The 26883-nt window shown below is 53.3% G+C and overlaps 2 protein-coding genes across 3 annotated transcripts in view; one reads left to right on the plus strand and one right to left on the minus strand.

The window, feature by feature from the left end:
* Positions 1 to 20048, minus strand: part of LOC144806600 (uncharacterized) — a 79926-nt gene extending 59878 nt beyond the window's left edge. Inside the window, exons 1-2 of the mRNA XM_078672933.1 lie at positions 19896 to 20048; positions 3231 to 3295 (exon numbers count right to left, since the gene is read on the minus strand). The gene's annotated coding sequence lies outside the window, so the exon portion shown is untranslated. The remainder of the gene's footprint in view (positions 1 to 3230; positions 3296 to 19895) is intronic.
* The window catches only part of LOC144806574 (uncharacterized), a 350735-nt gene that overhangs the window by 144892 nt on the left and 178960 nt on the right, over positions 1 to 26883 (plus strand). The gene's annotated exons all lie outside the window — the stretch shown is intronic.

Consider the following 26883-nt stretch of genomic DNA (forward strand, 5'->3'; position numbering starts at 1 on the left):
AGGTTACTTAGATACAAGGGAGACACCTGAAATGGGCTCTGCACCTCACACGTACGCAGTACACGAAAGCACCTTTACACACAGACCAATCATCCTAGGAGGGGCCGAGGGGAGACATAACATCTAATCCCGGCTTTACCACTTTACCTAAAGATGCTGGAAATAAACACCAGATGTTACTTCTCGACAGGGCCACTATACAGGTCCTTATCTTGGGATTGTAGTCCCTCGGCCTCTCCCTCACGATCTCCACCACCCCACGTGTGGTTTACTGCACTAGGAAACTGTGCAACCAGGAGACTCTGTGTTTAACCCTGACTTACCAATTTGTAAAATATTGAGCTTTAGGAATCACTAAGTAAATTTATGCCTCCCCCCATTTATGTCCAAGATCGGGGTATTTACTACCATCCTAAAGTTGTAAGTAAAACCGTGCTTTTAAAAATGGGCCCAGACTGTGGTGATGCGTCTGTAACTAAAGATTCCTTCCAGCGGCTCCTGGAATGTTGTTGTTGATGCGTTGCCAGGAGTGTTCCCAGCAGTTACGTTCCTGGTGCAGTTGGGTGAGTGGTGAATAAATCTTACCCTTAGCCTACCGATGACACGAGAGTTTGATTACCACATAGACATTGCCTCTGGTGGGGGGGAGGGGTACACAGCGCCTACTCTCATGGACTATTCACCAGAATTTAACGTGGCCAAGTAATAACCTTTGGAAAAAGTAGTCCTGTGTTCGTCAGACTTAAACTGTTTAGTACTAGGCAAATCCTACTCTTTCTGTGCCTCTGTCCCCTGATTTGACAATGTGGACAGGAGGATGGATGGAAGAAATAAACATGAAAGGCACGTTCCCAGCTCAAACCACCAGCATGGATTTCATTCACTCATTCAGAGCTGCTTAAGTGCAGGTCTCCGCACTGCATATCAGCATCTCTAAAGGCAAACACTGTCGAAGCAAAGGGAGGGGGAGAGCCCTATGATCCTCTAGAGCCTAGGCCGCTCACTAGAAAATGACAACGAATGACTCAGGGGTCTAACAGGATAAACTCATCCAACTCAAATTTGAGGTCAACGTATTATTTATCACCTTAATGGTGCAAAAGTCACTCTGGAATGAAATGAACACTATTCGAATAATTAATGTTTGATTTATAATAGAGGCATTGCTGTGCTGCAATAAAAGAAATCAGCGGCAACAATAGCTATTCTCACAACAAAGTGTACTTATTTCAAGTTTGGCTTGCATATTTTACAAGAAGGGGATAAAGCGACAACTGATAGACAACATTATAAAGCTTACCAACATGCCTTATGAAGGTTACTGGTACTTTTAGAACAACACAAAGGTTAAGGAAAAGCCGAAGTATCAAGTTAGTTCATAACCCCTTATTAATATGACCACATAACCACCGTCTCCAGGTAGGAGCGCCTAATTACAAAAGGCCGGATAATACGGTGAATTACTACAACGCATGAAACTGTGACTATGACATTGATCTATCAAAACATTTGAATTCTACGTTTGTTCTTCTCGTTAGGTGTTGATCCTGGAAGATGTAGGCTGATGGATTTCGGGCTTGTGCTTTATGCACGCTTCAGGACTTTGCGGAACGAACGTCACCCAAACATCGCACCATGTTGAGGAGGCCATTGGGGTGAGAGTTGGTCGCTTAAAATGGAGCGCCATGATAAAAGAACTGTTCGAAGAAGCACTGGGGTTACCAGCTTCTCAAAAGGGCATGTCCTCTGTTTAGATAGCTGTCCAGAGGGCCAGAGACCTGGGTGGGGCCAACAATGTAAGCAATGACCCGGAGCCGCCATGGCTAACTTGTAACTCCTGGGTCAGTTTGCTTGTTTGGTGGCTGCAAAGAATCGTAGTATGCTTATATGGTTGGGTTGCTAACACGATCTACAAACTGGCATGTGGACACTCACTTCGAGATCCTTGCTGCCTGGCAGCTCCGGCCACCCAACTAGCAGGACTTTTATAGCTGAGATGTGTGCACCCTGCCAGGCTGTTCCAGTTGTGCTGGCATCACCGAGCTGCACTAGATGAGTGCGGGCAATGGAGCAGACCACCCGAGGGAGCGACAAACCTGGAGGTTCACGGTGACAAAGAGTAATTTTTTTTAAGATTACTGTGAGGGTGTTACCAGTACTTCTTTAATGCAGTATTTTAATGGAAACCTTAACAAAAGGTTAACACTAGCTACAGTATGATTGTGGTTACTAAAAATGTAACATGTGATAGTACAGTAAGAATTTACACTTTTTCTCTTTTTCTCTTTTTACAAATTATGCTTGACTGATCTTATACTCTGTACAGCCCATCCTATAATTTGTGTAGCCTATTTTATATTTTGTTTAATTCTTTCTTTAAACTATTGGCTTTCCTATTCAAAGTGCTGTCTCTCACGGGCAGACGTCACAGCACTGTAAAAATATACAAGTCACTATTCCCTAGTGCACCAACCAGGATTCAAATTAGCGACCCTCCAGTTTGAGACGAAGATATCAGAAATTATAACACTAAGCCCAGTGCCCCAGGTGATCTGAATGGCGTCTGAGTTGAGCCCATTTACATAAACGCAGGCCATAGGCTGTGTGCCCAGCAGCTACATACGTGATCTCAAACTCCCTGACATACCAAACCGCCTAAACGTCTCGATCATAAAAGGCTACTCCAGGGAGTCAAATGCCTCCTCTGCACTCCCTGAACAGGTCTCACCTCCTCAGCACAGCACAGGCCTCACCTCTGCTGCACCCCCTGGACAGGTGTCAGGGTGCAGGAAAAAGGAATCAAAGCTCTTCTTTGTCTCGTAGTATCTGCCATTGAACCGGCATTGCAAAGGTCACCCGCTCGCAAAAGGTCGCGGGTGATTATAGCACGTAACCGGGCATTCTCCCCTGTACTACCAACAGGGAGGACCGCGGTGGAAGTTGCCGGTCTAGTCCTGAGTTCCTGGACATAGACATGAGGTCTAGACCAGCTGTGAAGTGCGCCGGTTGATTTTAGAACCGAGGCACTTCACCAACAGATTTTCAGCGATTACTTAGTCACGTTCTTTCTGTAGTCTAGTTAGATAGAAAAAGTGCAATTTTGTGCCAGGCTTAGGCACAGGTTAGAGTTCTTCGGTGCGTCGCTTAGTTAGGTAATTTAGAACTAAAGAGAAATACCAATTTAAAGTAAATAGGAAAAAAGAAATATAAAGAGAAGAATAAATACTTACCCATTGAATACTTCAGTTCCTGATTTCTTCGTTGCTTGGTTGACGGCGGAGGCTCCAGAAGGTGCCTAAGGGAGAAGTAACAAGAATTCAGAAGATAAGAAAGTAAGGCAGAGAGTGAATGAACGAATGATTGAAAAGGAATAAATTAACTCACAGAGTTAAAGGCTGCTAAAATGTTGTTTATAATGCAGGTTACCAAAGAATAAAATACTTATATTGAAGAATAGAAGAGGAGCAAAAGCCATAGGCACTCTGGCTAAGGAAATAGAGAGAGAGAGAGAGAGAGTAAGAAAGTGGAGAAGGAATTGAAGGGAATTAGTAATGGTGTGCTTTTCTATTACAGCGATTTTTACTCATGCTTAAAGATAGAGAGGGAGTAAGAAAGACAAAAAACGGAGTACGGCAGAAAGTAAGAAAAAGAGTGGAAGCGCCCGAAGGTCAGGCAGTCTCTTCTCTGTCCCATTACCCTTCCCCCCGGCTGGGTTTGCAAAGCCACTAGTTAACTCTTCAGTTGGTGGCTGTGGGAAAACCAGTTTTGGAATTTAAAAAATCTCATAGTTCTGCTCGTGGGAGTGTCTGCACTGTCAGTAAACTAAACCCTTGACAACAGGCCTAACCTCCTCTGCACCCCCTGGACAGGCCTCACCTCCTCTGCAACACCTTGGACAGGCTCACTTCCTCATGCACAGCTCCTCTTCTCCCCAGGACAGGCCTCGCCTCCTCTGCACACCTGGACAGGCCTCACCAAATCTGGACACCCTGGACAGACCTAACCTCGTCTGCACCCCCTGGATAGGCCTCACCTCCCCAGCTCCCGCAGGAGAGGCATCTTCTCTGCACCCCCCAGGACTGACCTCACATCCTCTGCACCCCTGGACCGGCCTCCCCTCCTGTGTACCCCAGGGCAGGCCTCACTTCCTCTGCTATCCATGGACATGCCTCACCTCCTCTGCTACCCATGGACAGGCCTCATCTCCTCTGTATCCCTAGACAGGCCTCACCTCCTCTGCAGCCCTGGACAGCCTCACCTCCTCTGCACCACTGGACTGGCCTCAGCTCCTCTGCACCCCTGGACAGGCCTCTCCTCCTCTGCACCCCTAGACAGGCTTCACCTGCTCTGCACCCCTGGATAGGCCTCGCTTCCTCTGCACCCCTGGACAGGCATCGCCTGCTCTGCCCCCTGGATAAGCCTCATCTCCTCTGCACCCCTGAACAGGCCTCTCCTCCTCTGCACCCTGGACAGGGCTCTTCTCCTCTGCACCCCTGGACAGACCTCACCTCTTCTGGACCCCTGGACAGGCCTCACCTTCTCTGCAGCTCTGGACAGGCCTCACCTCCTCTGTACCCCTGGACATGCCTCACCTCTTCTGGACCCCTGGACAGGCCTCACCTCCTCTGCACCCCTGCACAGGCCCCTCCTCCTCTGCCCCACCTCTGGACAGGCCTCTCAGTGAAGGATTCTCATTAAGGACAGAGGAGTCCAGAGTTCATTCCACCCCATCCAGCGCCTCTGACTCCGCCCTGAGTCTCGGGGCACTATGCACATTCCCTGAAGAAAGACACTGCACCCCTGGACAGGCCTCGCCTCCTCTGCACTCCTGGACAGGCCTCAGCTCTCATGCACCCCTGGAAAAGTCTTTCCTCCTCTGTACCCCTGGAGAGGGCCTCAGCTCCTCTGGACAGGCCTCTCCTCGTCAGACCCCCTGGAGAGGCCTCTCCTCCTCTGCACTCCTGGACAGGCCTCTCCTCTTCTCCCCAGGACAAGCCTCACCTCCTCTGCACACCTGGACAGGCCTTACCAAATCTGGACCCCCTAGACAGGCGTAAACTCGTCTGTACCCCCTGGATAGGCCTCACCTCCCCAGCTCCCGCTGGAGAGGCATCTTCTCTGCACCCCTCAGGACAGACCTCACATCCTCTGCACCCCTGGACAGGCCTCTCCTCCTCTGTATCACAGGACAGGCCTTACCTCCTGTGCACCCCGTAGACAGGCCTCACCTCCTCTGCCCCCAGGACAGGCCTCACCTCCTCTGCTACCCATGGACAGGACTCACCTGCTCTGCTCCTCCTGGACAGGCCTCACCTCCTCTCCTGCCCCTGGACAGGACTCACCTCCTCTGCACCCCCTGTATAGGCCTCACCTCCCCAGTTCCCGCTGGAGAGGCATCTTCTCTGCACTCCTCAGGACAGACCTCACATCATCTGCACCCCTTGGACAGACCTCACCTCCTCTGTACCCCAGGGCAGGCCTCACTTCCTCTGCTATCCATGGACAGGCCTCACCTCCTCTGCTACCCATGGACAGGCCTCACCTCCTCTGCTACCCATGGACAGGCCTCTCCTCTGCACCCCTGGACAGGCCTCACCTCCTCTGCACCCCTGGACATGCCTCTCTGCCTCTGCACCCCCTAGGACAGGACACACCTCCTCTGCACCCTTGGAGAGGCCTCACCTCCTCAGCACCCCTGGACAGGCCTCTCCTCTGCACCCCTGGACAGGCTTCTCCTCCTCTGCACCCCCTTGGACAGGCCTCACCTCCTCTGCACCCCTGGACATGCCTCATCTCCTCTGCACCCCTGGACTGGGCTCACCTGCTCTGCACCCCTGGACAGGCCTCTCCTCCTCTGCACCCCCTTGGACAGGAGTTACCTCCTCTTTCATACCTGGACAGGCCTCTCCTCCTCTGAGACCTGGACAGGCCTCACGTCTTCTGCTCCCATGGACAGGCCTCTACTCCTCTGCACCCCTGGACAGGCCTCACGTCCTCCACTCCCCTGGATAGGCCTCACCTCCTCTGCACCCCTGGACAGGCCTCACCTCCTCTGCCCCCTGGACAGGCCTCTCCTCCTCTGCAACCCTGGACAGGCCTCTCCTCCTCTGCCCCTCCTCTGTACAGGCCTCTCGGTGAAGGATTCTCATTAAGGACAGAGGAGCCCAGAGTTCATTCCACCCCATATAGCGCCTTTGACTCCGCCCTGAGCCTTGGGGCGCTATGCACAGGCCCGAAGAGAGACACTGCTCCCCTGGACAGGCCTCACCTCCTCTGCACCCCCTTCAAAAGGACTCACCTCCTCTTCACCCCTGGACAGGCCTCTCCCCCTCTGCACTCTGGACAGGACTCTCCCCCTCTGCACCCCCATGGACAGGCCTCACCTCCTCTGTACCCCTGGACTGAACTTTCCTCCTCTGCACCCCTGGACAGGCCTCACCGCCTCTGACCCCTGGACAGGCCTCACCTCCACTGCACCCCTGGATAGGCCTATCCTCCTCTGCACCCCTGGACAGGCCTCACCTTCTCTGCACCCTCTGTGCAGGCCTATCCTCATCTGCACCCCTGGACAGGCATCACCTCCTCAGACCCTTGGACAGCCCTCATCTTCTCTTTTCCTATGGGCAGGCTTCACCTCCTCTGCACCCCCTGGACACGCCTCACCTCCTCTGCTCCCCCTGGACAGGCTTCACCTCCTCTGCATCCCTGGACAGGCCTCTCCTCCTCTTCACCCCTGGACAGGCATCAACTCCTCTGCCCACCTCACCCATTACTACTGCCACAACGCACCTGTCTGGATACATCACAGCGGGTTAAACACCTCACCCGTTACTATTGCCACAATACACCTGCATGGATACATCACTCGAGGTTAAACGCCTCACCCGTTACTACTGCCACAACGCACCTGCATGGATACATCACTCGAGGTTAAACGCCTCACCCGTTACTACTGCCACAACGCACCTGCATGGATACATCACAGCAGGTTAAACACCTCACCCATTACTATTGCCACAACGCACCTGCATGGATACATCACAGCGGGTTAAACACCTCACACTATTGCCACAACGCACCTGCCTGGATACATCAGAGCAGGTTAAACACCTCACCAGTTACTATTGCCACAACGCACCTGCATGGATACATCACAGCTGATTAAACACCTCAACCGTTACTACTGCCACAACGCAGCTGCATGGATACATCACAGCAGGTTAAACACCTCACCCGTTACTACTGCCACAACGCAGCTGCATGGATACATCACAGCAGGTTAAACTCTTCACCCGTTACTACTGCCACTACGCAGCTGCCTGGGTACATCACAGCGGGTTAAACACCTCACCTGTTACTACTGCCACAACGCAGCTGCCTGGGTACATCACAGCGGGCTAAACACCTCACCCGTTACTACTGCCACAAGGCACCTGCATAGATACATCACAGCAGGTTAAACACCTCACCCGTTACTACTGCCACAACGCACCTGCATGGATACATCACAGCAGGTTAAACACCTCACCCGTTACTACTGCCACAACGCACCTGCATGGATACATCACAGCAGGTTAAACACCTCACCCGTTACTACTGCCACAACGCACCTGCATGGATACATCACAGCAGGTTAAACACCTCACCCATTACTACTGCCACAACGCACCTGCATGGATACATCACAGCAGGTTAAACACCTCACCCGTTACTACTGCCACAACGCAGCTGCATGAATATATCACAGCAGGTTAAACACCTCACCCGTTACTACTGCCACAACGCACCTGCATGGACACATCACAGCAGGTTAAACACCTCACCGTTACTACAGCCACAAAGCACCTGAATAGATACATCACAGCTCAGATCACTTCTTAAAACTTTCCTCTTTACTATTTCATACCCTTAGATTTTGTTTCACATCCTTTTCCTCTACGCCCCAGCACAGCGCCAAGAAACCTAATGGTGTTAGCCGCGCTCTACAAATTATTTTCAAATCAAATCAAATCAAACAGCGGGTTAAACACCTCATCCATTACTACTGCCAAAACGCACCTGCATGGATACATCACAGCAGGTTAAACACCTCACCCGTTACTACTGCCACAACGCAGCTGCATGGATACATCACGGGGGCTAAACACCTCACCTGTTACTATTGCCACAACGCACCTGCATGGATACATTAGAGCGGGCTAAATACCTCACCTGTTACTATTGCCACTATGCACCTGTATGGATACATCACAGCGGGTTAAACAACTCGCCCATTACTATGGCCACTACGCACCTGTATGGATACATCACGGCGGGTAAAACACCTCACCCGTTACTATTGCCACAACGCACCTGCATGGGTACATCACAGCGGGTTAAACACCTCACCCGTTACTACTGCCACAACGCACCTACATGGATACATCACAGCGGGTTAAACACCTCACCCGTTTCTATAGCCACAGCTGCGTGGACATACAAACATGCTTCAGGGCCCTCTGAACCAGACGCACATGGCATCCATTTGCCCAATCTAGGGACGAATAACCCCACCATGCCTATTCTTTGAACAATGTAGATTGTTTCTGTGTTTTAGCCAATATCCACCATGTTTTAGTTTAGGCGCTATATCTTTAGGTGTTCGCCTTACACTCACAACCCACCTGCCCACAGCCTGCTAGGTAAACACGCGGGCAGAGCCGTCTGAGTACCGCGACATGGGGACAGTTCCTTCACATCACCTTACTTACATTTCTATCATGATATACATGGAACAATTAGTTATAATGATCACTGGTGCCGGGACCGACCGTTGTGTCTTCTTCAGTCAATTCTGGTTACACAGCTCACCAGCTGTAGGACGACAGCATGCTATATCACAGGAAATGATGAGTTTGAATAAGTGTGTCTGAATGGCATATTCTGGTGCCTAAAACTGCCAGCAGAACACCGGATGCATCCATCCCATGTGCAATAACTGAAATAGCTGGTTGCTTTAAAAATTTCACTGCAGCAGCCACTTTAAAAGAAACTCGTCCAGCACCCTGGCGGCAAGGCCTGGGATCAAAGGCCTGCATAATTTTCTGTTAAAGGCCAGGCAAACCCCGTCACCACAGCTTCCAAGAACACAGTCAGGATTTAAGAACTCCATGACACCACAAACGGTTCAAAAACAACTCATCTGGCAAGCCCAGACCCTCCCAACCCATCCTCAAGACTCCATCCCACACAACTAGCCAGCCCTCACATTCATACAACCTGGGCAACACACACTGTGTGCTGTAGAAGCCACAGGGAACACAAGACAATTTGGTTCATACACTTGCTCACTTACTTTGGGTCCTTAGGGAAGGGTAGAACATCAACCATTAAAAGTTAACTGTTTTCTGTTTTTACTGCATTTAAAAACAAGCGCGCACGCCTCGCAGTAAAAGTAAAAAAATCAAGAGGACAGGAGGAGGCAGTAGGGGCAGGGGAGAGAGGAAGGGGCCTGCACCTGTTTCCCTTGCGGGAGCGAGCACGAACCATCTGTTAATTACAAACAGATGGTTTCAAAGCTCGCTCCCACAAGGGAATCACCAAACGTGCACACGTTGCCATTGAAAGCAATGCAAAGCGTGCACATTTTTGGCAGAAAAAGGAAATTGATAACTAAAGGTCTCCTCCTATGCGTGTTGCGTACGCGAGACCTAAAAAACTAGTTTGGTTTAATGCATGATAATATCTATGTAGAACTTGGTAGCCCCATACATGTTCTGGAAGTGTATTTATTTAATTTAAAGCACCATGTGATTGTGAGTTAAATATGAATTTTCCCAGCAGGTGTCGACACAGGAATAATCTACACGCTAAGACTCCTGCTGCTGCTCTGTCTTTAGGACTCTCTGCCGTGCTTTCATTTAACATTAGTGGTGAACATTTGCCCCGGTCAGCAGTCATGAGTAAAAGGTCGCTACTCACTACATTGATAAGTTTCCTACAAACATTTTTATACGAATGTGAACACACACAGGCATGGAAGAGACCACTACGGCCTTGCACAAAGGGCCCCCTCTTACTTTAAATATTCCCCAAGCTTTGCAGAGAAGGCAGAGAGAGAACGGAGTACCCTGCAGGATGGACTGCACCTCTAAATGAAGACAAGAATAAACCTACAAGCAGCTGATATCACCCTGAGGAGCCGCGGAGAGCCGGCGCAGACGACGCATCCTTTGTGCAGGTGTAACCTTCGGATCAGGCCAGGGCAAGGAAGGGCAGCTTGTAGGGGATGCGGACATGCAGCTGCAGTGCGACCACAGTGTCTGCTCCTCACCTCCTGGCAGCCAGTGAAACACAGGCACTGGAGCTGCGAATGAATGATGGCACCCTGCTCCCACGTGCTCCAGTCATCATAAGACGCGCGGGAAGCCGACGCCTCGAGTCTGCGCAGTGTGTCTTTAAAGTCCGGAACACAAAGTGCACAGACTCAAGCTCCCAGCTTTCTGTTTGCCTGCAGCCTCTAACCCACCCTTTCGCCACTCGTCATAGGGATGAATCCACCCCCTATGACGAGTTGGGAAAGGGAGGGGCGACCATCCTCTCCACTCCCTGACTGACATGGATCCCCTGCACTGGGACTAATATTGCCAATTATTAAGTTCCAGAGAACGATCGTGCATCTGCACTGCAATTCCCAAAAGCAGCGATTGCTGACCATGCTGGGTGGCCATGCTGGGTAGCCATGCTGGGTGGCGATGCTGGGTGACCATGCTGGGTGGCCATGCTGGGTGGGCATGCCGGGTGGCCATGATGGGTCACGATACTGGGTGACCATGCTGGGTGGCCTTGCAGGGTGACCATGCTGGGTGACCGTGCTGGGTGGCCATGCTGGGTGACCATGCTGGGTGGCTATGCTGGGTGGCCATGCTGGGTTGCCATGCTGGGTGGCCATGCTGGGTTACCATGCTGGGTGGCCATGCTGGGTGGCCATGCTGGGTGGCCATGCTGGGTGGCCATGCTGGGTGGCCATGCTGGGTGGCCATGCTGGGTGGTCATGCTGGGAGGCCATACTGAGTGACCATGCTGGGTGACCATGCTGGGTGGGGTTTGAGTCTAAAATGGTGCCTGTTCAGAACCATCTGATTACTATTCCAGGAAATGATCGAAGTAACCCCTTCTTTCCTGAGCTCCCGCGATAAACTGGATCACTCAGTTTTGTTGACGAAGTTTGTTGGCCAACGTTTCTTCAGCTGAGTGCTTTGGTGGTGAGTACGCCCGCCCTGCCAGAGATCCGGCCTCCACTTGGGAGAGAGTGAAACCCCTGGTAAGGGCTGAGTCGGCCGAACTTTTTAGCGTTGCAAGCCTCATCATAGTTTAGTTCTAACTCGAAGGAATAGACTAAATGTAACCTGATTTCTTGCGCTGCCACTAAAGACCATTATTAGTTGAAACAATTCCAGGGAAGGCAGCTCCATAGAGACATAACAGTTTGGCTGAAGAATAAAGAACATGATTCATGAATATTATTGTTCAGTTCATGTAACTTTCTTTCGCACCCAGATGACTTAACCTGGGGCGTTGAACTATTGAAGGAGAGGGAGAGAAATGTTTAATGAAACTCTTTACGGAATGTATCCTTGTAGCAGTGTCTAGAATCGGGTGTAGCTAAGGTGTTAAAAGGTTAGCGTTGAACAAGTGACTTCACCTGATCCCCTTCATCTTGCGGCCTAATTTTAAGAGAACCCGTATACAAAGAGAAACCCTCAAAAAACAGAATATATAGAGAGAGAGTTCTAAGTTCACCAAACAGGGTAAAAAAGCCTAATCCTTCAAAAGCGGGGGATGTTTTATGCGGAACTCAAAACTTAGGTTCCATCTGAATATTATGTATGCTCTCTTTTTAAAATCTCGCTCCTCGCAGTTCATATCCCCTAAACCCCTTTCCCTTGCCTGGCCACTCCAATACTCTGCGCTAACACAGAATTCAGAGTTGGTGGTGCCTGAAGGTGGATTTCTTGATCTTCGTACAGACCTGGAAGAAGTTCTGACTTAAGAGAAACACACCACTGTCCTCCCACTACTCAGGAAACCCCCTCAAACCCTTAAACGCTCGACAACCACAGGCCGATCTCCCTGCGACCATTCCTGGTTTACGTCTTGGAGAAAATGGTCAACAGACACTTTGTTGAATACCTCAAGGACCACCATCTCCTCAAAACCACTCAGTCTGGTTGAGCCCCAATCACAGCTTGGAAACTGTCCACATCCCTGCCATCAATCAATCAATCAATCAATAAATTTATAGAGCGCACTACTCACCCGTAGGGTCTCAAGGCGCTAGGAGGGGGGGGTGCCTTTACTGCTCGAACAGCCAGGTCTTGAGCTTCTTCCTGAAGGAGAGGTGGTCTTGGGTCAGGCGCAGGTCGGTCGGAAGGGAGTTCCAGGTCTTGGCGGCCAGGTAGGAGAAGGACCTTCCTCCTGTTGTCGCTCTTCGGTTGCGGGGGACGGCGGCGAGGGCGTGGCTGGTTGATCTGAGGTGGCGCTTGGGAGCGTAGAAGTTGATCCGGTTGTTGAGGTAGCTCGGGCCTTGGTTGTGTAGGGCTTTGTGTGCGTGGGTGAGGAGGCGGAAGGTGATTCTTTTGTTGACGGGGAGCCAGTGCAGGTCTCTCAGGTGTCCGGAGATGTGGCTGTTTCGTGGGATGTCGAGGATGAGTCTGGCTGAGGCGTTCTGGATCCGCTGGAGTCTCTTCTGGAGTTTGGCAGTGGTTCCGGCGTAGAGGGCGTTGCCGTAGTCCAGTCGGCTGGTGACGAGGGCCTGGTTGACAGTCTTCCTGGTCTCGGTGGGGATCCACCAGAAGATCTTCCGTAGCATGCGCAGGATGTTGAAGCACGACGAGGAGACGGCGTTGACTTGTCTGGTCATGGAGAGGGAGGAGTCCAGGATGAAGCCCAGGTTGCGTGCGTGGTCCGTCGGTTTGGGTGCGGTGCCCAGGGCGGGGGGCCACCAGGAGTCGTCCCAGGCGGAGGGCGAGGAGCCCAGGATGACATCCGCATGACTCTGGACACAAGAGACATGGTGATCTCATTCTCCTGGTCCTCTCTGTAGAGTTTGAGACAGTCTCCCATCCCTTCCTTATCCAACGCCTCCAGGAGATCAGAATCCAACGAGACGCACTCCGATGGATCTGCTTCTTCCTGACTGGAAGAACCAAGTCAGTCATCCTGTCACCGTACACGTTGCATGCCGGTGACCTTGTCTGCTGAGTTCCACACAGATCTTCCCTGAGCTCGACCCTCTTTAATGCATACATGATCCCTTTAGCTAGAATCATCCACTCTCATAACATCAACGTTCTCTCCTACACTGACACACAACTGTCTCTCATGGTCAAGACGCCCAGTACCCAGATGAAGTTTTATCCCTGTGTGACTGGAATTGCCCACTAGATGAAGATCAACTGTCTAAAACACTGACAGACTTAAACCGTGATCTTTGGGAAAAGCACATCAGCGTGGGACTCCACCTGGTGGCTACTAAAGACAGGACGAACATCTACCCTCACCACCCATGCCAAGAATCTCAGGAATGTCATAGACAGCAAACCTTGACCCGCCAGATCAACGCCCTCGCCTCCACCTGCTTCAACTCCCTCCACATCCTCTGCAAGACCTTAAAGTGGATCCTCACTGAATGCAGAAAGACAATCACCCATGCACTCATAACGAGCAGACTGGACTACGGCAACGCCCTGTACGCCGGAATCAACAAAACCCTGCTACACAAACTCCAGACCACCATCCAGAACACCTCAGTCCTCTGAATCATATTCTCGTATGGGCACCCTCAAATTTAGAGATGTACAAATAACAGTTTTGTAAATTGGCCATTGTGACAGAAATTCACAGATGAAAATGTTGTCACAAACGGCATTTTTGTCCTACTCATTTTCAATATTTCGTTATTTCAACAGTCAGCATCTTTGGGAAAATCTTGAGGGATCTACACATATGACCCCTTTGTGAATTCTGAGTTTTGTCTCCTTTTAGAAATCTGCAACTTTCCTGGATCCCCCCTGGGTTTCACAGTGGATTCCACCAAAAACTGTAAGAAAGTTGAGAGCACAAAAAATAGGCAAAATGGGCTAAAACTGTTGTAAAAAAATTGTTTTTGTCCCTACAAGCTGGGAAGATGGTGACCTTAGCACAGAAACAGTTCGATGATGATATTTATAGGGAAAAAAACAGTTTTCTCTGGAGCACTTTTTCCCTATTTTGCCTATTTTCTGGGTCCCCTCCAGGGGAATCCAGAAACCCTGGGTACCTTTACAATCCCCTGGATGTTAGACATAAGAGGGTGCCAAATTTGCCATGGGTACCTTTTGTGAAAAAAAGTTATGTATCCTAAGCACAAACTACCCAAAATACGTTAAAAGAAAGTGCTCAGCACGTGGGGGAGGGGAGAGAGAGGGGCCAGCAATTAAAGGGTCAATGTGAGCAGTTAACAAACATTTCAGGTAGATTTTTTTTTCCAGAGCGAACAATTAGGGGAATTTTTCAGCACAAAACTACTAATCCAAACAAATCTGTGGTATTTGCACATTGGATCTTTCGTTAGTTGAAATGGTTCTTTAAACATGAAGCTCCTGGTTTGATCGGAGTCAATTACAGGGCAGAAGTTACACAACATTGTGAAGACAGAGGCAACATTGAGCACAGGGGGGCAGTAACATTTGTTGTACATGCACATGCAGTGTATGCCTTTGAAATGTTTTATTCATGGGTGAACTTTGATCCTATAGATGCCGATACTACGCTTTCCACTCCTACAAAGATGCAGCCGTTCCTACTCAGCCCCAAGCATATCACGACCCGGTGGACCCTTTCACCCGTTCAGTCACAAGAATGGTTTGTTGGTCACTTAGCCCCCACATACCTCAGAATGTCAGACAGGGTTCCCTAAAGTGGGGTCACCTGATACCGTCCTGGCTCGGTACACACAGTATCCTGTATAGGTGGCTCAGACAGTATGTATTGCAGAACAAAGCAAGCAGAGCGGGTTGAGTCGGACCTGTACCACAGACTCAGGGTTCCACACAAGCAATCTGTCCACGGACTATAAGCGCGCCTATGGGCAAAGTGCCTGTAAAAAGCAACAAAACTGCCTTCTGGATCGCTTGCAACACCAACCAGAGGAGCAGCATTGTGGCGATGAGACGTCCCCTTCATGGGCGGTACTACCCGATGTACTAAGGCAAGAACAAATGAGTAGAAGGCTGCACCAGCCCTATATCTAGGAATGAGATGAAGTATCAACCGTACTAACCATGGCACGCCGTCATGGGCGGTACACCCGATGTACTAAGGCAAGAACAAATGAGTAGAAGGCTGCACCCTCCCTAGATCTAGGAATTAAATGAATGGGAAATCTTAAAACAGTTTTCCTCAATAATGCTGAGCCGAGAAGCAGCGGCTTTGGCTATGCGCCAGAGGCTGCAGCAATCCCTGTTCAAGAGTGTGAATAGGAGCCACCTAAAATGATTTTGAAACATATACTTCTGTGGGCGTGACACCTTGGGGTCACGAGCCATCAAACCGCAGCTCACAACAAAAAATTAGACTGAGGGTTCTGGTGAGGAAAAAAATACACCAGAGACTAGAAAGGATGTAAAAAGACGAAAAAGACAGTAACACAAAAAGAAAAGGACTGGATTTCCATCAACTCAGAAGTCCAGGCAAGGTGGATACAATTTGACGGGCCATACAAAAATATAACAGCCAGACTGGCATCTGTATTCTAATAGCATTACTTCTCGTTCTTTTTGGGCAAAGAGGAGTGGACGGACCGAATACCACAGAAAAGTGAGTGTACTAATCAGAAAAGCGAAACAGGACAAGATGCTGAGGTTAGTGTAAAGACAGAAGAGAAAGGTTGAACTCTATTACTCACTTTAAAAAGAAAGAAAGGAACTTGATTAACTAAAGAAAATGCCCTGCAAACGACGGATTCTTCTGCGGAACAGGATTTGGGTGACGCCGCTGGTGGACAGCCAGCTGAAGGGAAAATAGTGCACCAGATTCTTCGAGAACTTCTGTTGGTGAGTCAGACTGAAGAATACATACAGTCTGGAAATCTGATGGACATGTAAATCCTCCAGATAGTGTTCAGATTGTAAAAATACTAATTGAGAGCTATACATACACACATTTAAAGCTATATTCTGTCCACATTTATCAGCTGCCGACAACATCCTTCTTGCAGAGGGTCACAGTCCCAAGCCTTCATAAGGGATGAGCCCTCAGGAGAGGAGGTAAAATTGTTAGCATTTTCCTCCTACAAACCCGGGGACATGAGGGAAAAGAATGCGTGTGAGTAAGCTTTAAAGTAGGCTCCAGCGCTGTATGGAATCCAAGAAGGGTGGGATAAAGAATCTATTCTACAGGTCATTGCTGAGCCCCAAAACAGGCTCAATATCCTCCGAAGCCAGAAGCAAACACAACATTAAAGCTATCCGCGGTCAGCTGAAGATCACGGCATTATAATGCCTTGTAGTTGTACATTGAATAATCCTCTTTTTCCAGTTTTAAAACCTGATTGAACATGCAGAATAGTTTTAGATTAAAGTCACACACACTCTCATAAGCTGTACAATGGACTTTTCAGACAAAATATAGCGCCTGAGAGGGAGTGTCTAAGCTCTTTCTCAGTTCTGTTATACATGATTGCCAGTGGCTTTAAGAATAGTCCTGGTTTATTTGCAGCATCAATTATGGAACTCTTACAGAGAGATCCAGAGGCGCCATCTTACATTGACAACATTTACACAACAGATGGTGACGCGGAGCAACACCCTACCAGGGCCGAGTGTACAGTGACAATACTGGCCACAACAGATGATGACGCAGAACGACACCCGACCAGGGCGGAGTGTATAGTGACAATACTGGTCACAACAGAGGATGCCGCGGAACAACACCTGACCAGGGCGGAAAGTATAGTTACAATAGTGGCCACAACAGATGATGACGCGGAACGAAACCTGACCAGGGTGGAGTGTATAGTAATAATACTGGCCACAACAGATGATGGCACGGAATGACACCTGACCAGGGGGGAGTGTATAGTGAAATTACTGGCCACAACAGATGATGACGCAATGGCCTGCATCTTTAAGTGGAGTTGATATAACATTTGAGTATGATCTGACTCTCGGCATTTAAGAATTTATGCACTATACACAAAATATACCACAAAGTCCTAATATCCTACCCACGGAGGACTATAAGAGAGTCTTCTATACAGATGGCTCTGCACGTCCTGTGGTTGATTATAACACAGAAATACTCCGTGACATGTGCTGCATGCAGGGAAATTGTGAAAACGCCAACTTCAAACCACTATAGACTCACATTAAAAACTTTGGTGACCGCACTGCACAGCTCGCAGATATTCACGCCTTGCTGCTCACATGACAGAAGGCTGATCCATCCATTCTCACACTGATAGTGTCAGATTCATGCATCCGTGCAAGGGTACAATGTCGATTTAGCACAATGGCATTTGAAAGGTACCAGAGGTTCAAAAAGGAAACGCATTAAAAATAAGCAAGCGCAAGGAAAGCGTTTTTCTTTTTTTTAATTTGAATTTTCCTTCATCGTCGGCTGTTGACTCCCTTACCCACCCCACCCCGCCCCACCACCTTTACCTGCACGGGCAGCTCCAGTGCACAGATTCCTCATAGTGCACTAAGATGCAGTGCACAGATCCCGGATAGAAGTGCCCAGCTCAGCCCCCAGGGGCCCCTGGATAAAAGAGCCCAGCTCAGCCCCAGGGGCCCTCGGATAGAAGAGCCCAGCTCAGCCCCAGGGGCCCCGGAGAGAAGAGCCCAGCTCAGCCCCAGGGTCCCCGGATAGAAGAGCCCAGCTCAGCCCCAGGGACCCCAGATAGAAGAGCCCAGCTCAGTCCTAGGGGCCCCCAGATAGAAGAGCCCAGCTCAGCCCCAGTGCCCCCGGATAGAAAAGCCAAGCTCAGTCCCAGGGCCCCCAGATAGAAGAGCCCAGCTCAGCCCCAGGGGTCCTGGATAGAAGAGCCCAGCTCAGCCCCAGGGGCCCCCAGATAGAAGAGCCCAGCTCAGCCCCAGGGACCCCAGATAGAAGAGCCCAGCTCAGCCCCAGGGGCCCCGGATAGAAGAGCCCAGCTCAGTCCTAGGGGCCCCCAGATAGAAGAGCCCAGCTCAGCCCCAGTGCCCCCGGATAGAAAAGCCAAGCTCAGTCCCAGGGCCCCCAGATAGAAGAGCCCAGCTCAGCCCCAGGGGTCCCGGATAGAAGAGCCCAGCTCAGTCCCAGTGCCCCCGGATAGAAAAGCCAAGCTCAGTCCCAGGGCCCCCAGATAGAAGAGCCCAGCTCAGCCCCAGGGGTCCCGGATAGAAGAGCCAAGCACAGCCCCAGGGGCCTCTGGATAGAAGAGCCCAGCACAGCCCCAGGGGCCCAGGATAGAAGGGCCCGGCTCAGCCCCAGGGGCATCCCGGATAGAAGAGCCCAGCTCAGCCCCAGGGGCCCCGGATAGAAGAGCCAAGCGCAGCCCCAGGGGCCCCTGGATAAAAGAGCACAGCCACTGAGGCCCCCAGATAGAAGAGCCCAGCACAGCCCCAGGGGCCCCGGAGAGAAGAGCCCAGCTCAGCCCCAGGGTCCCCGGATAGAAGAGCCCAGCTCAGCCCCAGGGACCCCAGATAGAAGAGCCCAGCTCAGTCCTAGGGGCCCCCAGATAGAAGAGCCCAGCTCAGCCCCAGTGCCCCCGGATAGAAAAGCCAAGCTCAGTCCCAGGGCCCCCAGATAGAAGAGCCCAGCTCAGCCCCAGGGGTCCTGGATAGAAGAGCCCAGCTCAGCCCCAGGGGCCCCCAGATAGAAGAGCCCAGCTCAGCCCCAGGGACCCCAGATAGAAGAGCCCAGCTCAGCCCCAGGGGCCCCAGATAGAAGAGCCCAGCTCAGTCCTAGGGGCACCCAGATAGAAGAGCCCAGCTCAGCCCCAGTGCCCCCGGATAGAAAAGCCAAGCTCAGTCCCAGGGCCCCCAGATAGAAGAGCCCAGCTCAGCCCCAGGGGTCCCGGATAGAAGAGCCCAGCTCAGTCCCAGTGCCCCCGGATAGAAAAGCCAAGCTCAGTCCCAGGGCCCCCAGATAGAAGAGCCCAGCTCAGCCCCAGGGGTCCCGGATAGAAGAGCCAAGCACAGCCCCAGGGGCCTCTGGATAGAAGAGCCCAGCACAGCCCCAGGGGCCCAGGATAGAAGGGCCCGGCTCAGCCCCAGGGGCATCCCGGATAGAAGAGCCCAGCTCAGCCCCAGGGGCCCCGGATAGAAGAGCCAAGCGCAGCCCCAGGGGCCCCTGGATAAAAGAGCACAGCCACTGAGGCCCCCAGATAGAAGAGCCCAGCACAGCCCCAGAGGCCCCCAGATAGAAGAGCCCAGCTCAACCCCACGGGCCCCGGATAAAAGAGCCCATCTCAGCCCCAGGGTCCCCTGATTGAAGAGCCCAGCTCAGCCCCAGGGCCCCCAGATAGAAGAGCCCAGCTCATTCCCAGGGTTCCCCAGATAGAAGAGTCCAGCTCAGCCCCAGGGGCCCCCAGATAGAAGGGCCCAGCTCAGCCCCCGGGGCCCCGGATAGAAGGGCCCAGCTTAGGCCCAGGGGCCCCGGATAGAAGAGCCCAGCTCAGCCCCAAGGCCCCCGGATAGAAGAGCCCAGCTCATTCCCAGGGTCCCCCAGATAGAAGAGTCCAGCTCAGCCCCAGGGGCCCCCAGAAGGGCCCAGCTTAGGCCCAGGACCCCCGGATAGAAGAGCCCAGCTCAGCCCGGCTCCTGCAGAGATTCCCTCCAGGATTATTCAGTCTATTTCTACAAACACAGCAGAAGCTGCTGACAATCTCCTACCTGAGTAGAGACCTGTGCAGACGTGTCCAGGCTCCCTCCCCCTCCTGGGGGGCCGTGGTGGGGGGGGGGCAGACCTGGGGTCTGAGGGAGGGCAGGTGGAGATCTGGGGCCTGAGGGGGGTCTGTAGATGAAGGTAACTGCACAGACAGATGAGGTTCCTTCCTCCTCTGCACCAGGCTGCACACAAGGAGAGACAGGAAGTGATGTCACCCCGCTGCTGGTGCTGTCTCTGCAGCTGCCGACCTGGAAGAGGAAACTCTTCTCCTTACATCCTATGTGCAGATCAGTGGGTTTCATCAGCAGGCGAGGAGCGCCCTCTGGTGGCTGCTGATGGAACCGCCGCAACCAGGCTCCAGCAGAGAAACAAGCATTGGCGCCTGCAAAGACACAGGCATGGTTGTTTCACTCACAGTCCATGTCAGGGTCTCATATGGGAAGCAAGCATTGGCGCCTGCAAAGACACAGACATGGGTGGACACTCAGAGTCCATGACAGGATCTCGTATGGGAAACAAGCATTGGCGCCTGTAAAGACACAGACGTGGGTGGACACTCAGAGTCCATGACAGGATCTCGTATGGGAAACAAGCAGTGGCGCCTGCAAAAACACAGACATGGGTGGACTCTCAGAGTCCATGACAGGATCTCGTATGGGAAACAAGCATTGGCCCCTGTAAAGACACAGACGTGGGTGGACACTCAGAGTCCATGACAGGATCTCGTATGGGAAATAAGCATTGGCGCCTGTAAAGACACAGACATGGGTGGACACTCAGAGTCCATGACAGGATCTCGTATGGGAAACAAGCATTGGCGCCTGCAAAGACACAGACATGGGTGTTTCTCTAAGACGCTCACAGTCCATGACAGGGTCTCAAATGGGAAACAAGCATTGGCGCCTGTAAAGACACGGACGTGGGTGATTTTTGTTAAGACGCTCGCAGTCCATGGAGACAGGGTCTCATATGGGAAACAAGCATTGGCGCCGGTAAAGACCTGGGGGTTTAGATGTGACAGTCTGCGTGATGTGATAATAAACTCGTGGTTGGCTCGCAATTGTTTTACTTGTACTTCTCAGCTTGTAGCTAGCTGTTGGGCAGTGTGATGCTGCTGTTTATACTCGCGCTCTTCAGCGGATTGCTCCGTTCTATGCAATGGCGACCGTTGTCTTCGTGGGTAAGGAGATCACCGAGCTGCGCATCGTGGCCTGGATATCAGGGGAATCAAAACCGCACTCATTCCTCACCTTAAACAGCTGAGGCACTGTTACAGTTCTTGTGCCATTTTACAAAGGGTGAGGCCGTGTTTAAATCAATCCTCTGTCAGGGCTGTGGTTGTCAGTCTGGGCTGTGGTTGTCAGTCTGGGCTTTGGCTGTCAGTCTTGGCTGGAAGAGATGGAAGGGAGTGTGAGAGGCAGCGGGTCCTCGTGGAATCCTGTTGGACTCGGCCTCGTGGCGTGGTCCTACCCCTCCCGCATGGCGGGCCTGGGACGACATCGGCCCTCCGTCAACCCGCTGTCGACCCCCCTGAACACGAACCATCGACGAGAGAAGCCCCCCTGGCAACCCACGGCTCTCCCCCCTGGGACCCCGGCGGACCCTGCTCGCCAACACCACCGGTCTGGCGACCATGCCAGGCCACCATTTCCGGCCCGACTCACCTTGGGCCCATCACGTCCCGAGCACGTGGCCGCAGCCATCCCTGGCCCCGGCCTCAGCGAAGCCCCGACATCGAGGCACCAAGATCCTCCCAGGTGGTAGAGTGGCCACTTGGCGGAGCCCGGAAGAGGGGAGTTTCGAGGGGCCTCCAGCCATCCCCGGACGCCTGGTATCGATCGCCCTTCAGCCTCCCTGGGCGCTGGCTCCACCCCCCTGCTGGGTGTCTGGACACCTTCATCCCGGCCCCTCTGACCCCAGGCGCGAGGGTCCGGACATCAAAGGACTCCAGTCCTATATCTGGGCCAGCCCTGGATTAGGACTTCAGTTGTATCTTGGAGTCGAAGCCCTGCTGACCTTGTCGCGGCTGATCCTGATCCGAACTCTTGCACCTGGAACCTTCGAGGCCCTGCTGACGCTGTCGCGGCCTGACCAAACTGAACCACCTTCGAGGCCCTGCTGACGCTGTTGCGGCCTGACCAAGCTGAACCACCTTCGAGGCCCTGCTGACGCTGTCGCGGCCTGACCAAGCTGAACCACCTTCGAGGCCCTGCTGACGCTGTCGCGGCCTGACCAAGCTGAACCACCTTCGAGGCCCTGCTGACGCTGTCGCGGCCTGACCAAGCTGAACCACCTTCGAGGCCCTGCTGATGCTGTCGCGGCCTGACTAAGCTGAACCACCTTCGAGGCCCTGCTGACGCTGTCGCGGCCTGACCGAACTGAACCATCTTCGAGGCTCTGCTGACGCTGTCGCGGCCTGACCGAGCTGAACTATCATCGAGGCCCTGCTGACGCTGTCACGGCCTGACCCCTTGAACTATCCACGCACCAGTTGGTGCCAAGACTGTCCCGCTACCCCCTCTCCCCGAAACCAAGACTTTACGGATCCCTCGATCCTTGCCTGCTAACCTGCGAAGAACTTGCCTTAATTGCTTATATAAAGATTCTTGTGAATATTCCTCCTGTGTGGTGTCCATCTGTAAGTAGTGTGATTGCTCAACTGTTACGATTGTAGGAGAGGAGCCTCGCCAAGGAGGCCTCCCTACGGCGCTCAGCCTATTCCATACAGAGAGGTGGGTCTCGGGGCGGACAGTCAGACACCTTCTGTCTCCCCTGGGGTCGCCTTTCCAACATTGGTGGCAAGCGACGGGATCCGAGCCCGCGCAAATCGTACAACGAGTAACTCGCCACTACTAACAGAGACCCACAACCACGATGACTACTAAAAAAGCCGGAACAACCGCAGAATTCCAGAAAGAACTATTAGAGGAGTACACCCATAAAGAACTCAAACAATTCTGCAAAGCCCTAGGTATCGCTACCACCGGACTAAGCACAAAAGACGATTTTAAAGACGCATTACAAACACGGGTGGAGACCGGAGCGACCCCACCCCAAGCCAACGAGGACATTGTCCTAGAAGTACCCCTGAGTACAGTCGTAGCCCCAGTGGAATAAAGAACCGCCAACAAAGAACCGGGCCTCTCCCACGAAGACGCCCGGGAGCGAGAGAGGAGTCGGCTCCATGAACTAGAGCTCGCCCGACTCTGGCTGGATGGAGAGCTTCAATTAGCAGCAAAGAAAATGGCCATTGAACAACTACGATTAGAGGGAGATCTGGAAGAGAGGCGGAGGCAAAGAGAATTGGACGAAAAAAAGCTCACGTACGAACACGAGCGTGGCCTCAAAGAACTAGAGATCAAAGCCAAGATCGAAGAGGCTGGCGCCGCTGTAATCCGGAACCCTCCACCTCCTGCCGACCCGAAGGTCCACATTCCCAAGGATATCGTCAAGGAATACTACAAAAATTACGATATCCAGCAATGGTTCAAGGCGTATGAAGTTGCCATGACCGCGCACCGCATCCCGCGAAAAGATTGGGGTGCCGGCTTATGGGGGAGGTTTGTCAGCGAAGGAAGAGACACCCTGCTGGAGCTGGCCGAGGACGTGATGTCCTCCTATGACCACATGAAGGACGCCCTGCTCACCCGGTATGGCCTCACCCCCGAGATGTACCGACAGAGGTTCAGAGACTGCAAAAAGATTCCCGGTACCACGTGGGTGGAGTACGTAAACTTTTATAGCCGGGCCCTGGAAGGATGGATAAAGGGCAGCAAAGTGTCCACCTACGAGCAGCTGTTCGACCTCATCGTTTGGGAGCACCTCTCCAACAACTGCTTTGTCGAGCTCAGGCAGCATCTCCTCGACAGTAAGCTGACCGAGCCCCGAAAACTCGCCGTCGAGGCTGATCGATGGGCGAGCAACTGGGTCCCCCGGACCCCGATAGGAGAAACGGGACGGAACAGCTAGGGGCACCCCCGCCAGCGTGGCGGCGGAGGAGGCCAGAACAGGAGCCGAGACTTCCCGTCGGCCCCGGGCCGGAGTCCGCCTCGGGGGTCCCCCCAGAAGAACACTTCGCCATCCCTGACCAGAAGAGGGCCCCCACCAGCACGACCGGGGCCCCACCCGAACATTACTTGCCACAGATGCCAGCGGACCGGTCACTATGCCAGTGACCCCCCTCTGCCCCATGAACCAGCGCCCCGGCACCACCGGGCCTCCGACCCGCCAGTTCGCTGCTGCAGCCCTGGGGGAAGGGGGAGAAGAAGACGAAGAGGTATACAACGAAGATCAGACAGAGTATGAACCGGCCGCCATGGCCCTAGCCTGCCTGGGTGAAAGAGACATGGTCCCCCAGGCCCCGCTACCGAGGAACACTCAAAAGTACCGTCAGTGGGTCCACATCAAAAGACAACGGACCGAAGCTCTCCGAGACACGGGAGCCAGTGTGACGGCCGTCCGCTGCCACTTGGTGACCCCCGAACAGATCATACCAAACGTGCGATGCCCCGTGAGGGCCGCCGACAACTCCGAAACTCTGTGTCAGATGGCCCGAATCCCCTTCGAGTGGGGGGGGGGGTGGTGGGCACCCTCAAAGTGACCATCCGGGACGACGCCCCCGTGGACTGCCTCCTTGGAAACGACCTCGAGAGCTCTCCCTGGGCCCAAGTCGAACGGAGAGAGCATCTAGGAATGATGGGACTACCAGAGTGGGTCTGCGCGACGACCCGATCCATGACTGCCCGGGCCCTGGCGGCACCCGAGGCCACCCCGACTGAAGAGCCAGAGTGGCCCGCGCCCCCACCGGCCGCAGTCAATGAAGAATCCGACCCCGAGCCATCGGAGCATGACCAAGAAGGCAGCGACGAACTCAGCGACATCCCCGAACTAGCCCAATGGCGCCAAGAGGGTGGTCCCACCCGAGAACAATTCCGGCAGGAACAGAAGGCCTGCCCCTCCCTCGAGGGGACCCGACAGCAAGCCACCGCCCAAGCTGCCGGGGACACCTCGGGGTCCCACTGGGTCTACTGGGACCACGGCCTCCTATACAGTGAACAGAAAATTGCCGAGCTAGGGGCCAGCCGAGTGTTAGTGGTCCCCCTACAATTCAGAGACTTCCTTTTGAACCTGGCACACGATGTGCCCCTCGCCGGGCACCTGGGGCAGGACAAAACTTACAGCCGCCTGGTGACCCATTTCTACTGGCCGAAGATGCGCAACGATGTGCATAACCACTGCTGCACCTGCCCGACATGCCAAGCCAGCGGAAAGAGCGGAGGGAAGGTGAAGGCCCCGCTCCAACCCTTTCCAGTAGTGACCACTCCCTTCGAACGAGTGGGGATAGACATCGTGGGGCCCCTGGACCCCCGAACCTCGCAAGGGCATCGCTTCATCCTCGTCCTAGTGGACCATGCCACCCGCTATCCCGAAGCCATCCCCCTACGAACCATAACGGCTCCCGTGGTGGGCCGAGCACTGATGGAGATCTTCTCCAGAGTGGGGTTCCCCCGAGAAGTCGTGAGCGATCGGGGCACAAACTTTATATCAAAGTATATGCGGTCCCTGTGGCAACAGTGCGGGGTCACGTATAAATTCACCACCCCGTATCACCCCCAAGGGAATGGACTTGTGGAGCGGTTTAACCGGACACTCAAGGGGATGATCCAGGGCCTAGAAGAGCCCCTCCGCCGCAAATGGGACGTCCTGCTGCCCTGCCTCTTGTTCGCCTATCGGGAGGTACCACAGAAATCCCTGGGCTTCAGCCCCTTTGAACTCTTGTACGGGCACCCTGTCCGAGGTCTCCTCAGCCTGGTCAAAGAAGGCTGGGAAACTACAGTCCAAGACGCACCGCCGGATGTCTACCGGTACCTCCTGACCCTCCGAAGCCAGACTCGGAAGTTCCGGTCCCTTGCCGAGGCCAATCTTGAGGCCAGTCAGGAGGACATGAAACGCTGGTATGACCAGAACTCTTCATCCATCGAGTTCGAGCCGGGCCAGCGGGTCTGGGTCATGTCCCCGGTCGAACCTTGTGCCCTCCAGGACAAATGGTCGGGCCCCTTCAAAGTGATCGAGCGCAAGAGCCCTGTCACCTATCTCGTGGACATGGAGTCCCCCCGAAACCCCCTACGGGTTCTGCACACCAACCGGCTCAAGCCTCATTTTGCCCGCACAGAACTGAGCCTGCTGCTAGCTACCGACGATGGGGCCGAAGACGACTCCGAGCCCCTGCCCGACCTCCTAAGGTGCGCTGAGAAAGACGGCTCCGTCGAGGGAATCTCTCTCTCCTCCGACCTAACCCCAGCGCAACGCCGAGACTGCCAAGAACTGTTGGGGCGATTTACGGACCTGTTCTCCCTCACCCCCGGGGTGACCCAGTGGTGTGTCCACGATGTCGACACCGGGGACAGCCAGCCAGTGAGACACCGGGCCTACCGAGTTCCCGACCGAGTTCGGGCCTGCATCCAGACAGAAGTTACCAAGATGCTGGCCCTGGGGGTGGTCGAACCCTCCGACAGTCCCTGGGCCAGCCCAGTGGTCCTGGTCCCCAAAGCCGCCACACCTGGCACCCCTCCAGAACTCAGGTTTTGTGTCGACTACCGGGGACTGAATGCTGTTACCAGAACCGACGCACATCCCATCCCCCGAGCCGATGAACTAATCGACCGTTCGGGAGCCGCCAAGTACCTCAGTACCTTCGACCTCACAGCCGGTTACTGGCAGATCGGCCTCACTCCAGGCGCCCAGGAGCGGTCGGCATTCTCCACACCCGATGGCCTCTTCCAATTCAGGGTGATGCCCTTTGGCATGAAAAACGCCCCAGCCACCTTCCAGAGACTGGTGAACAAAGTGCTGGCGGGGCTAGAAGAATTCAGTGCCGCCTATCTAGACGACATTGCAGTGTACAGCCTCCACTGGGCCGAGCACCTGACGCACCTCTGGGAGGTCCTGACGGCCCTCCGCAGGGGCCGGACTAACTGTGAAAGCCAGCAAGTG

The sequence above is a fragment of the Lissotriton helveticus genome, chromosome 1_2 (genome assembly GCF_964261635.1).
Source record: "Lissotriton helveticus chromosome 1_2, aLisHel1.1, whole genome shotgun sequence".
In the NCBI taxonomy this organism is placed as follows: domain Eukaryota; kingdom Metazoa; phylum Chordata; class Amphibia; order Caudata; family Salamandridae; genus Lissotriton; species Lissotriton helveticus.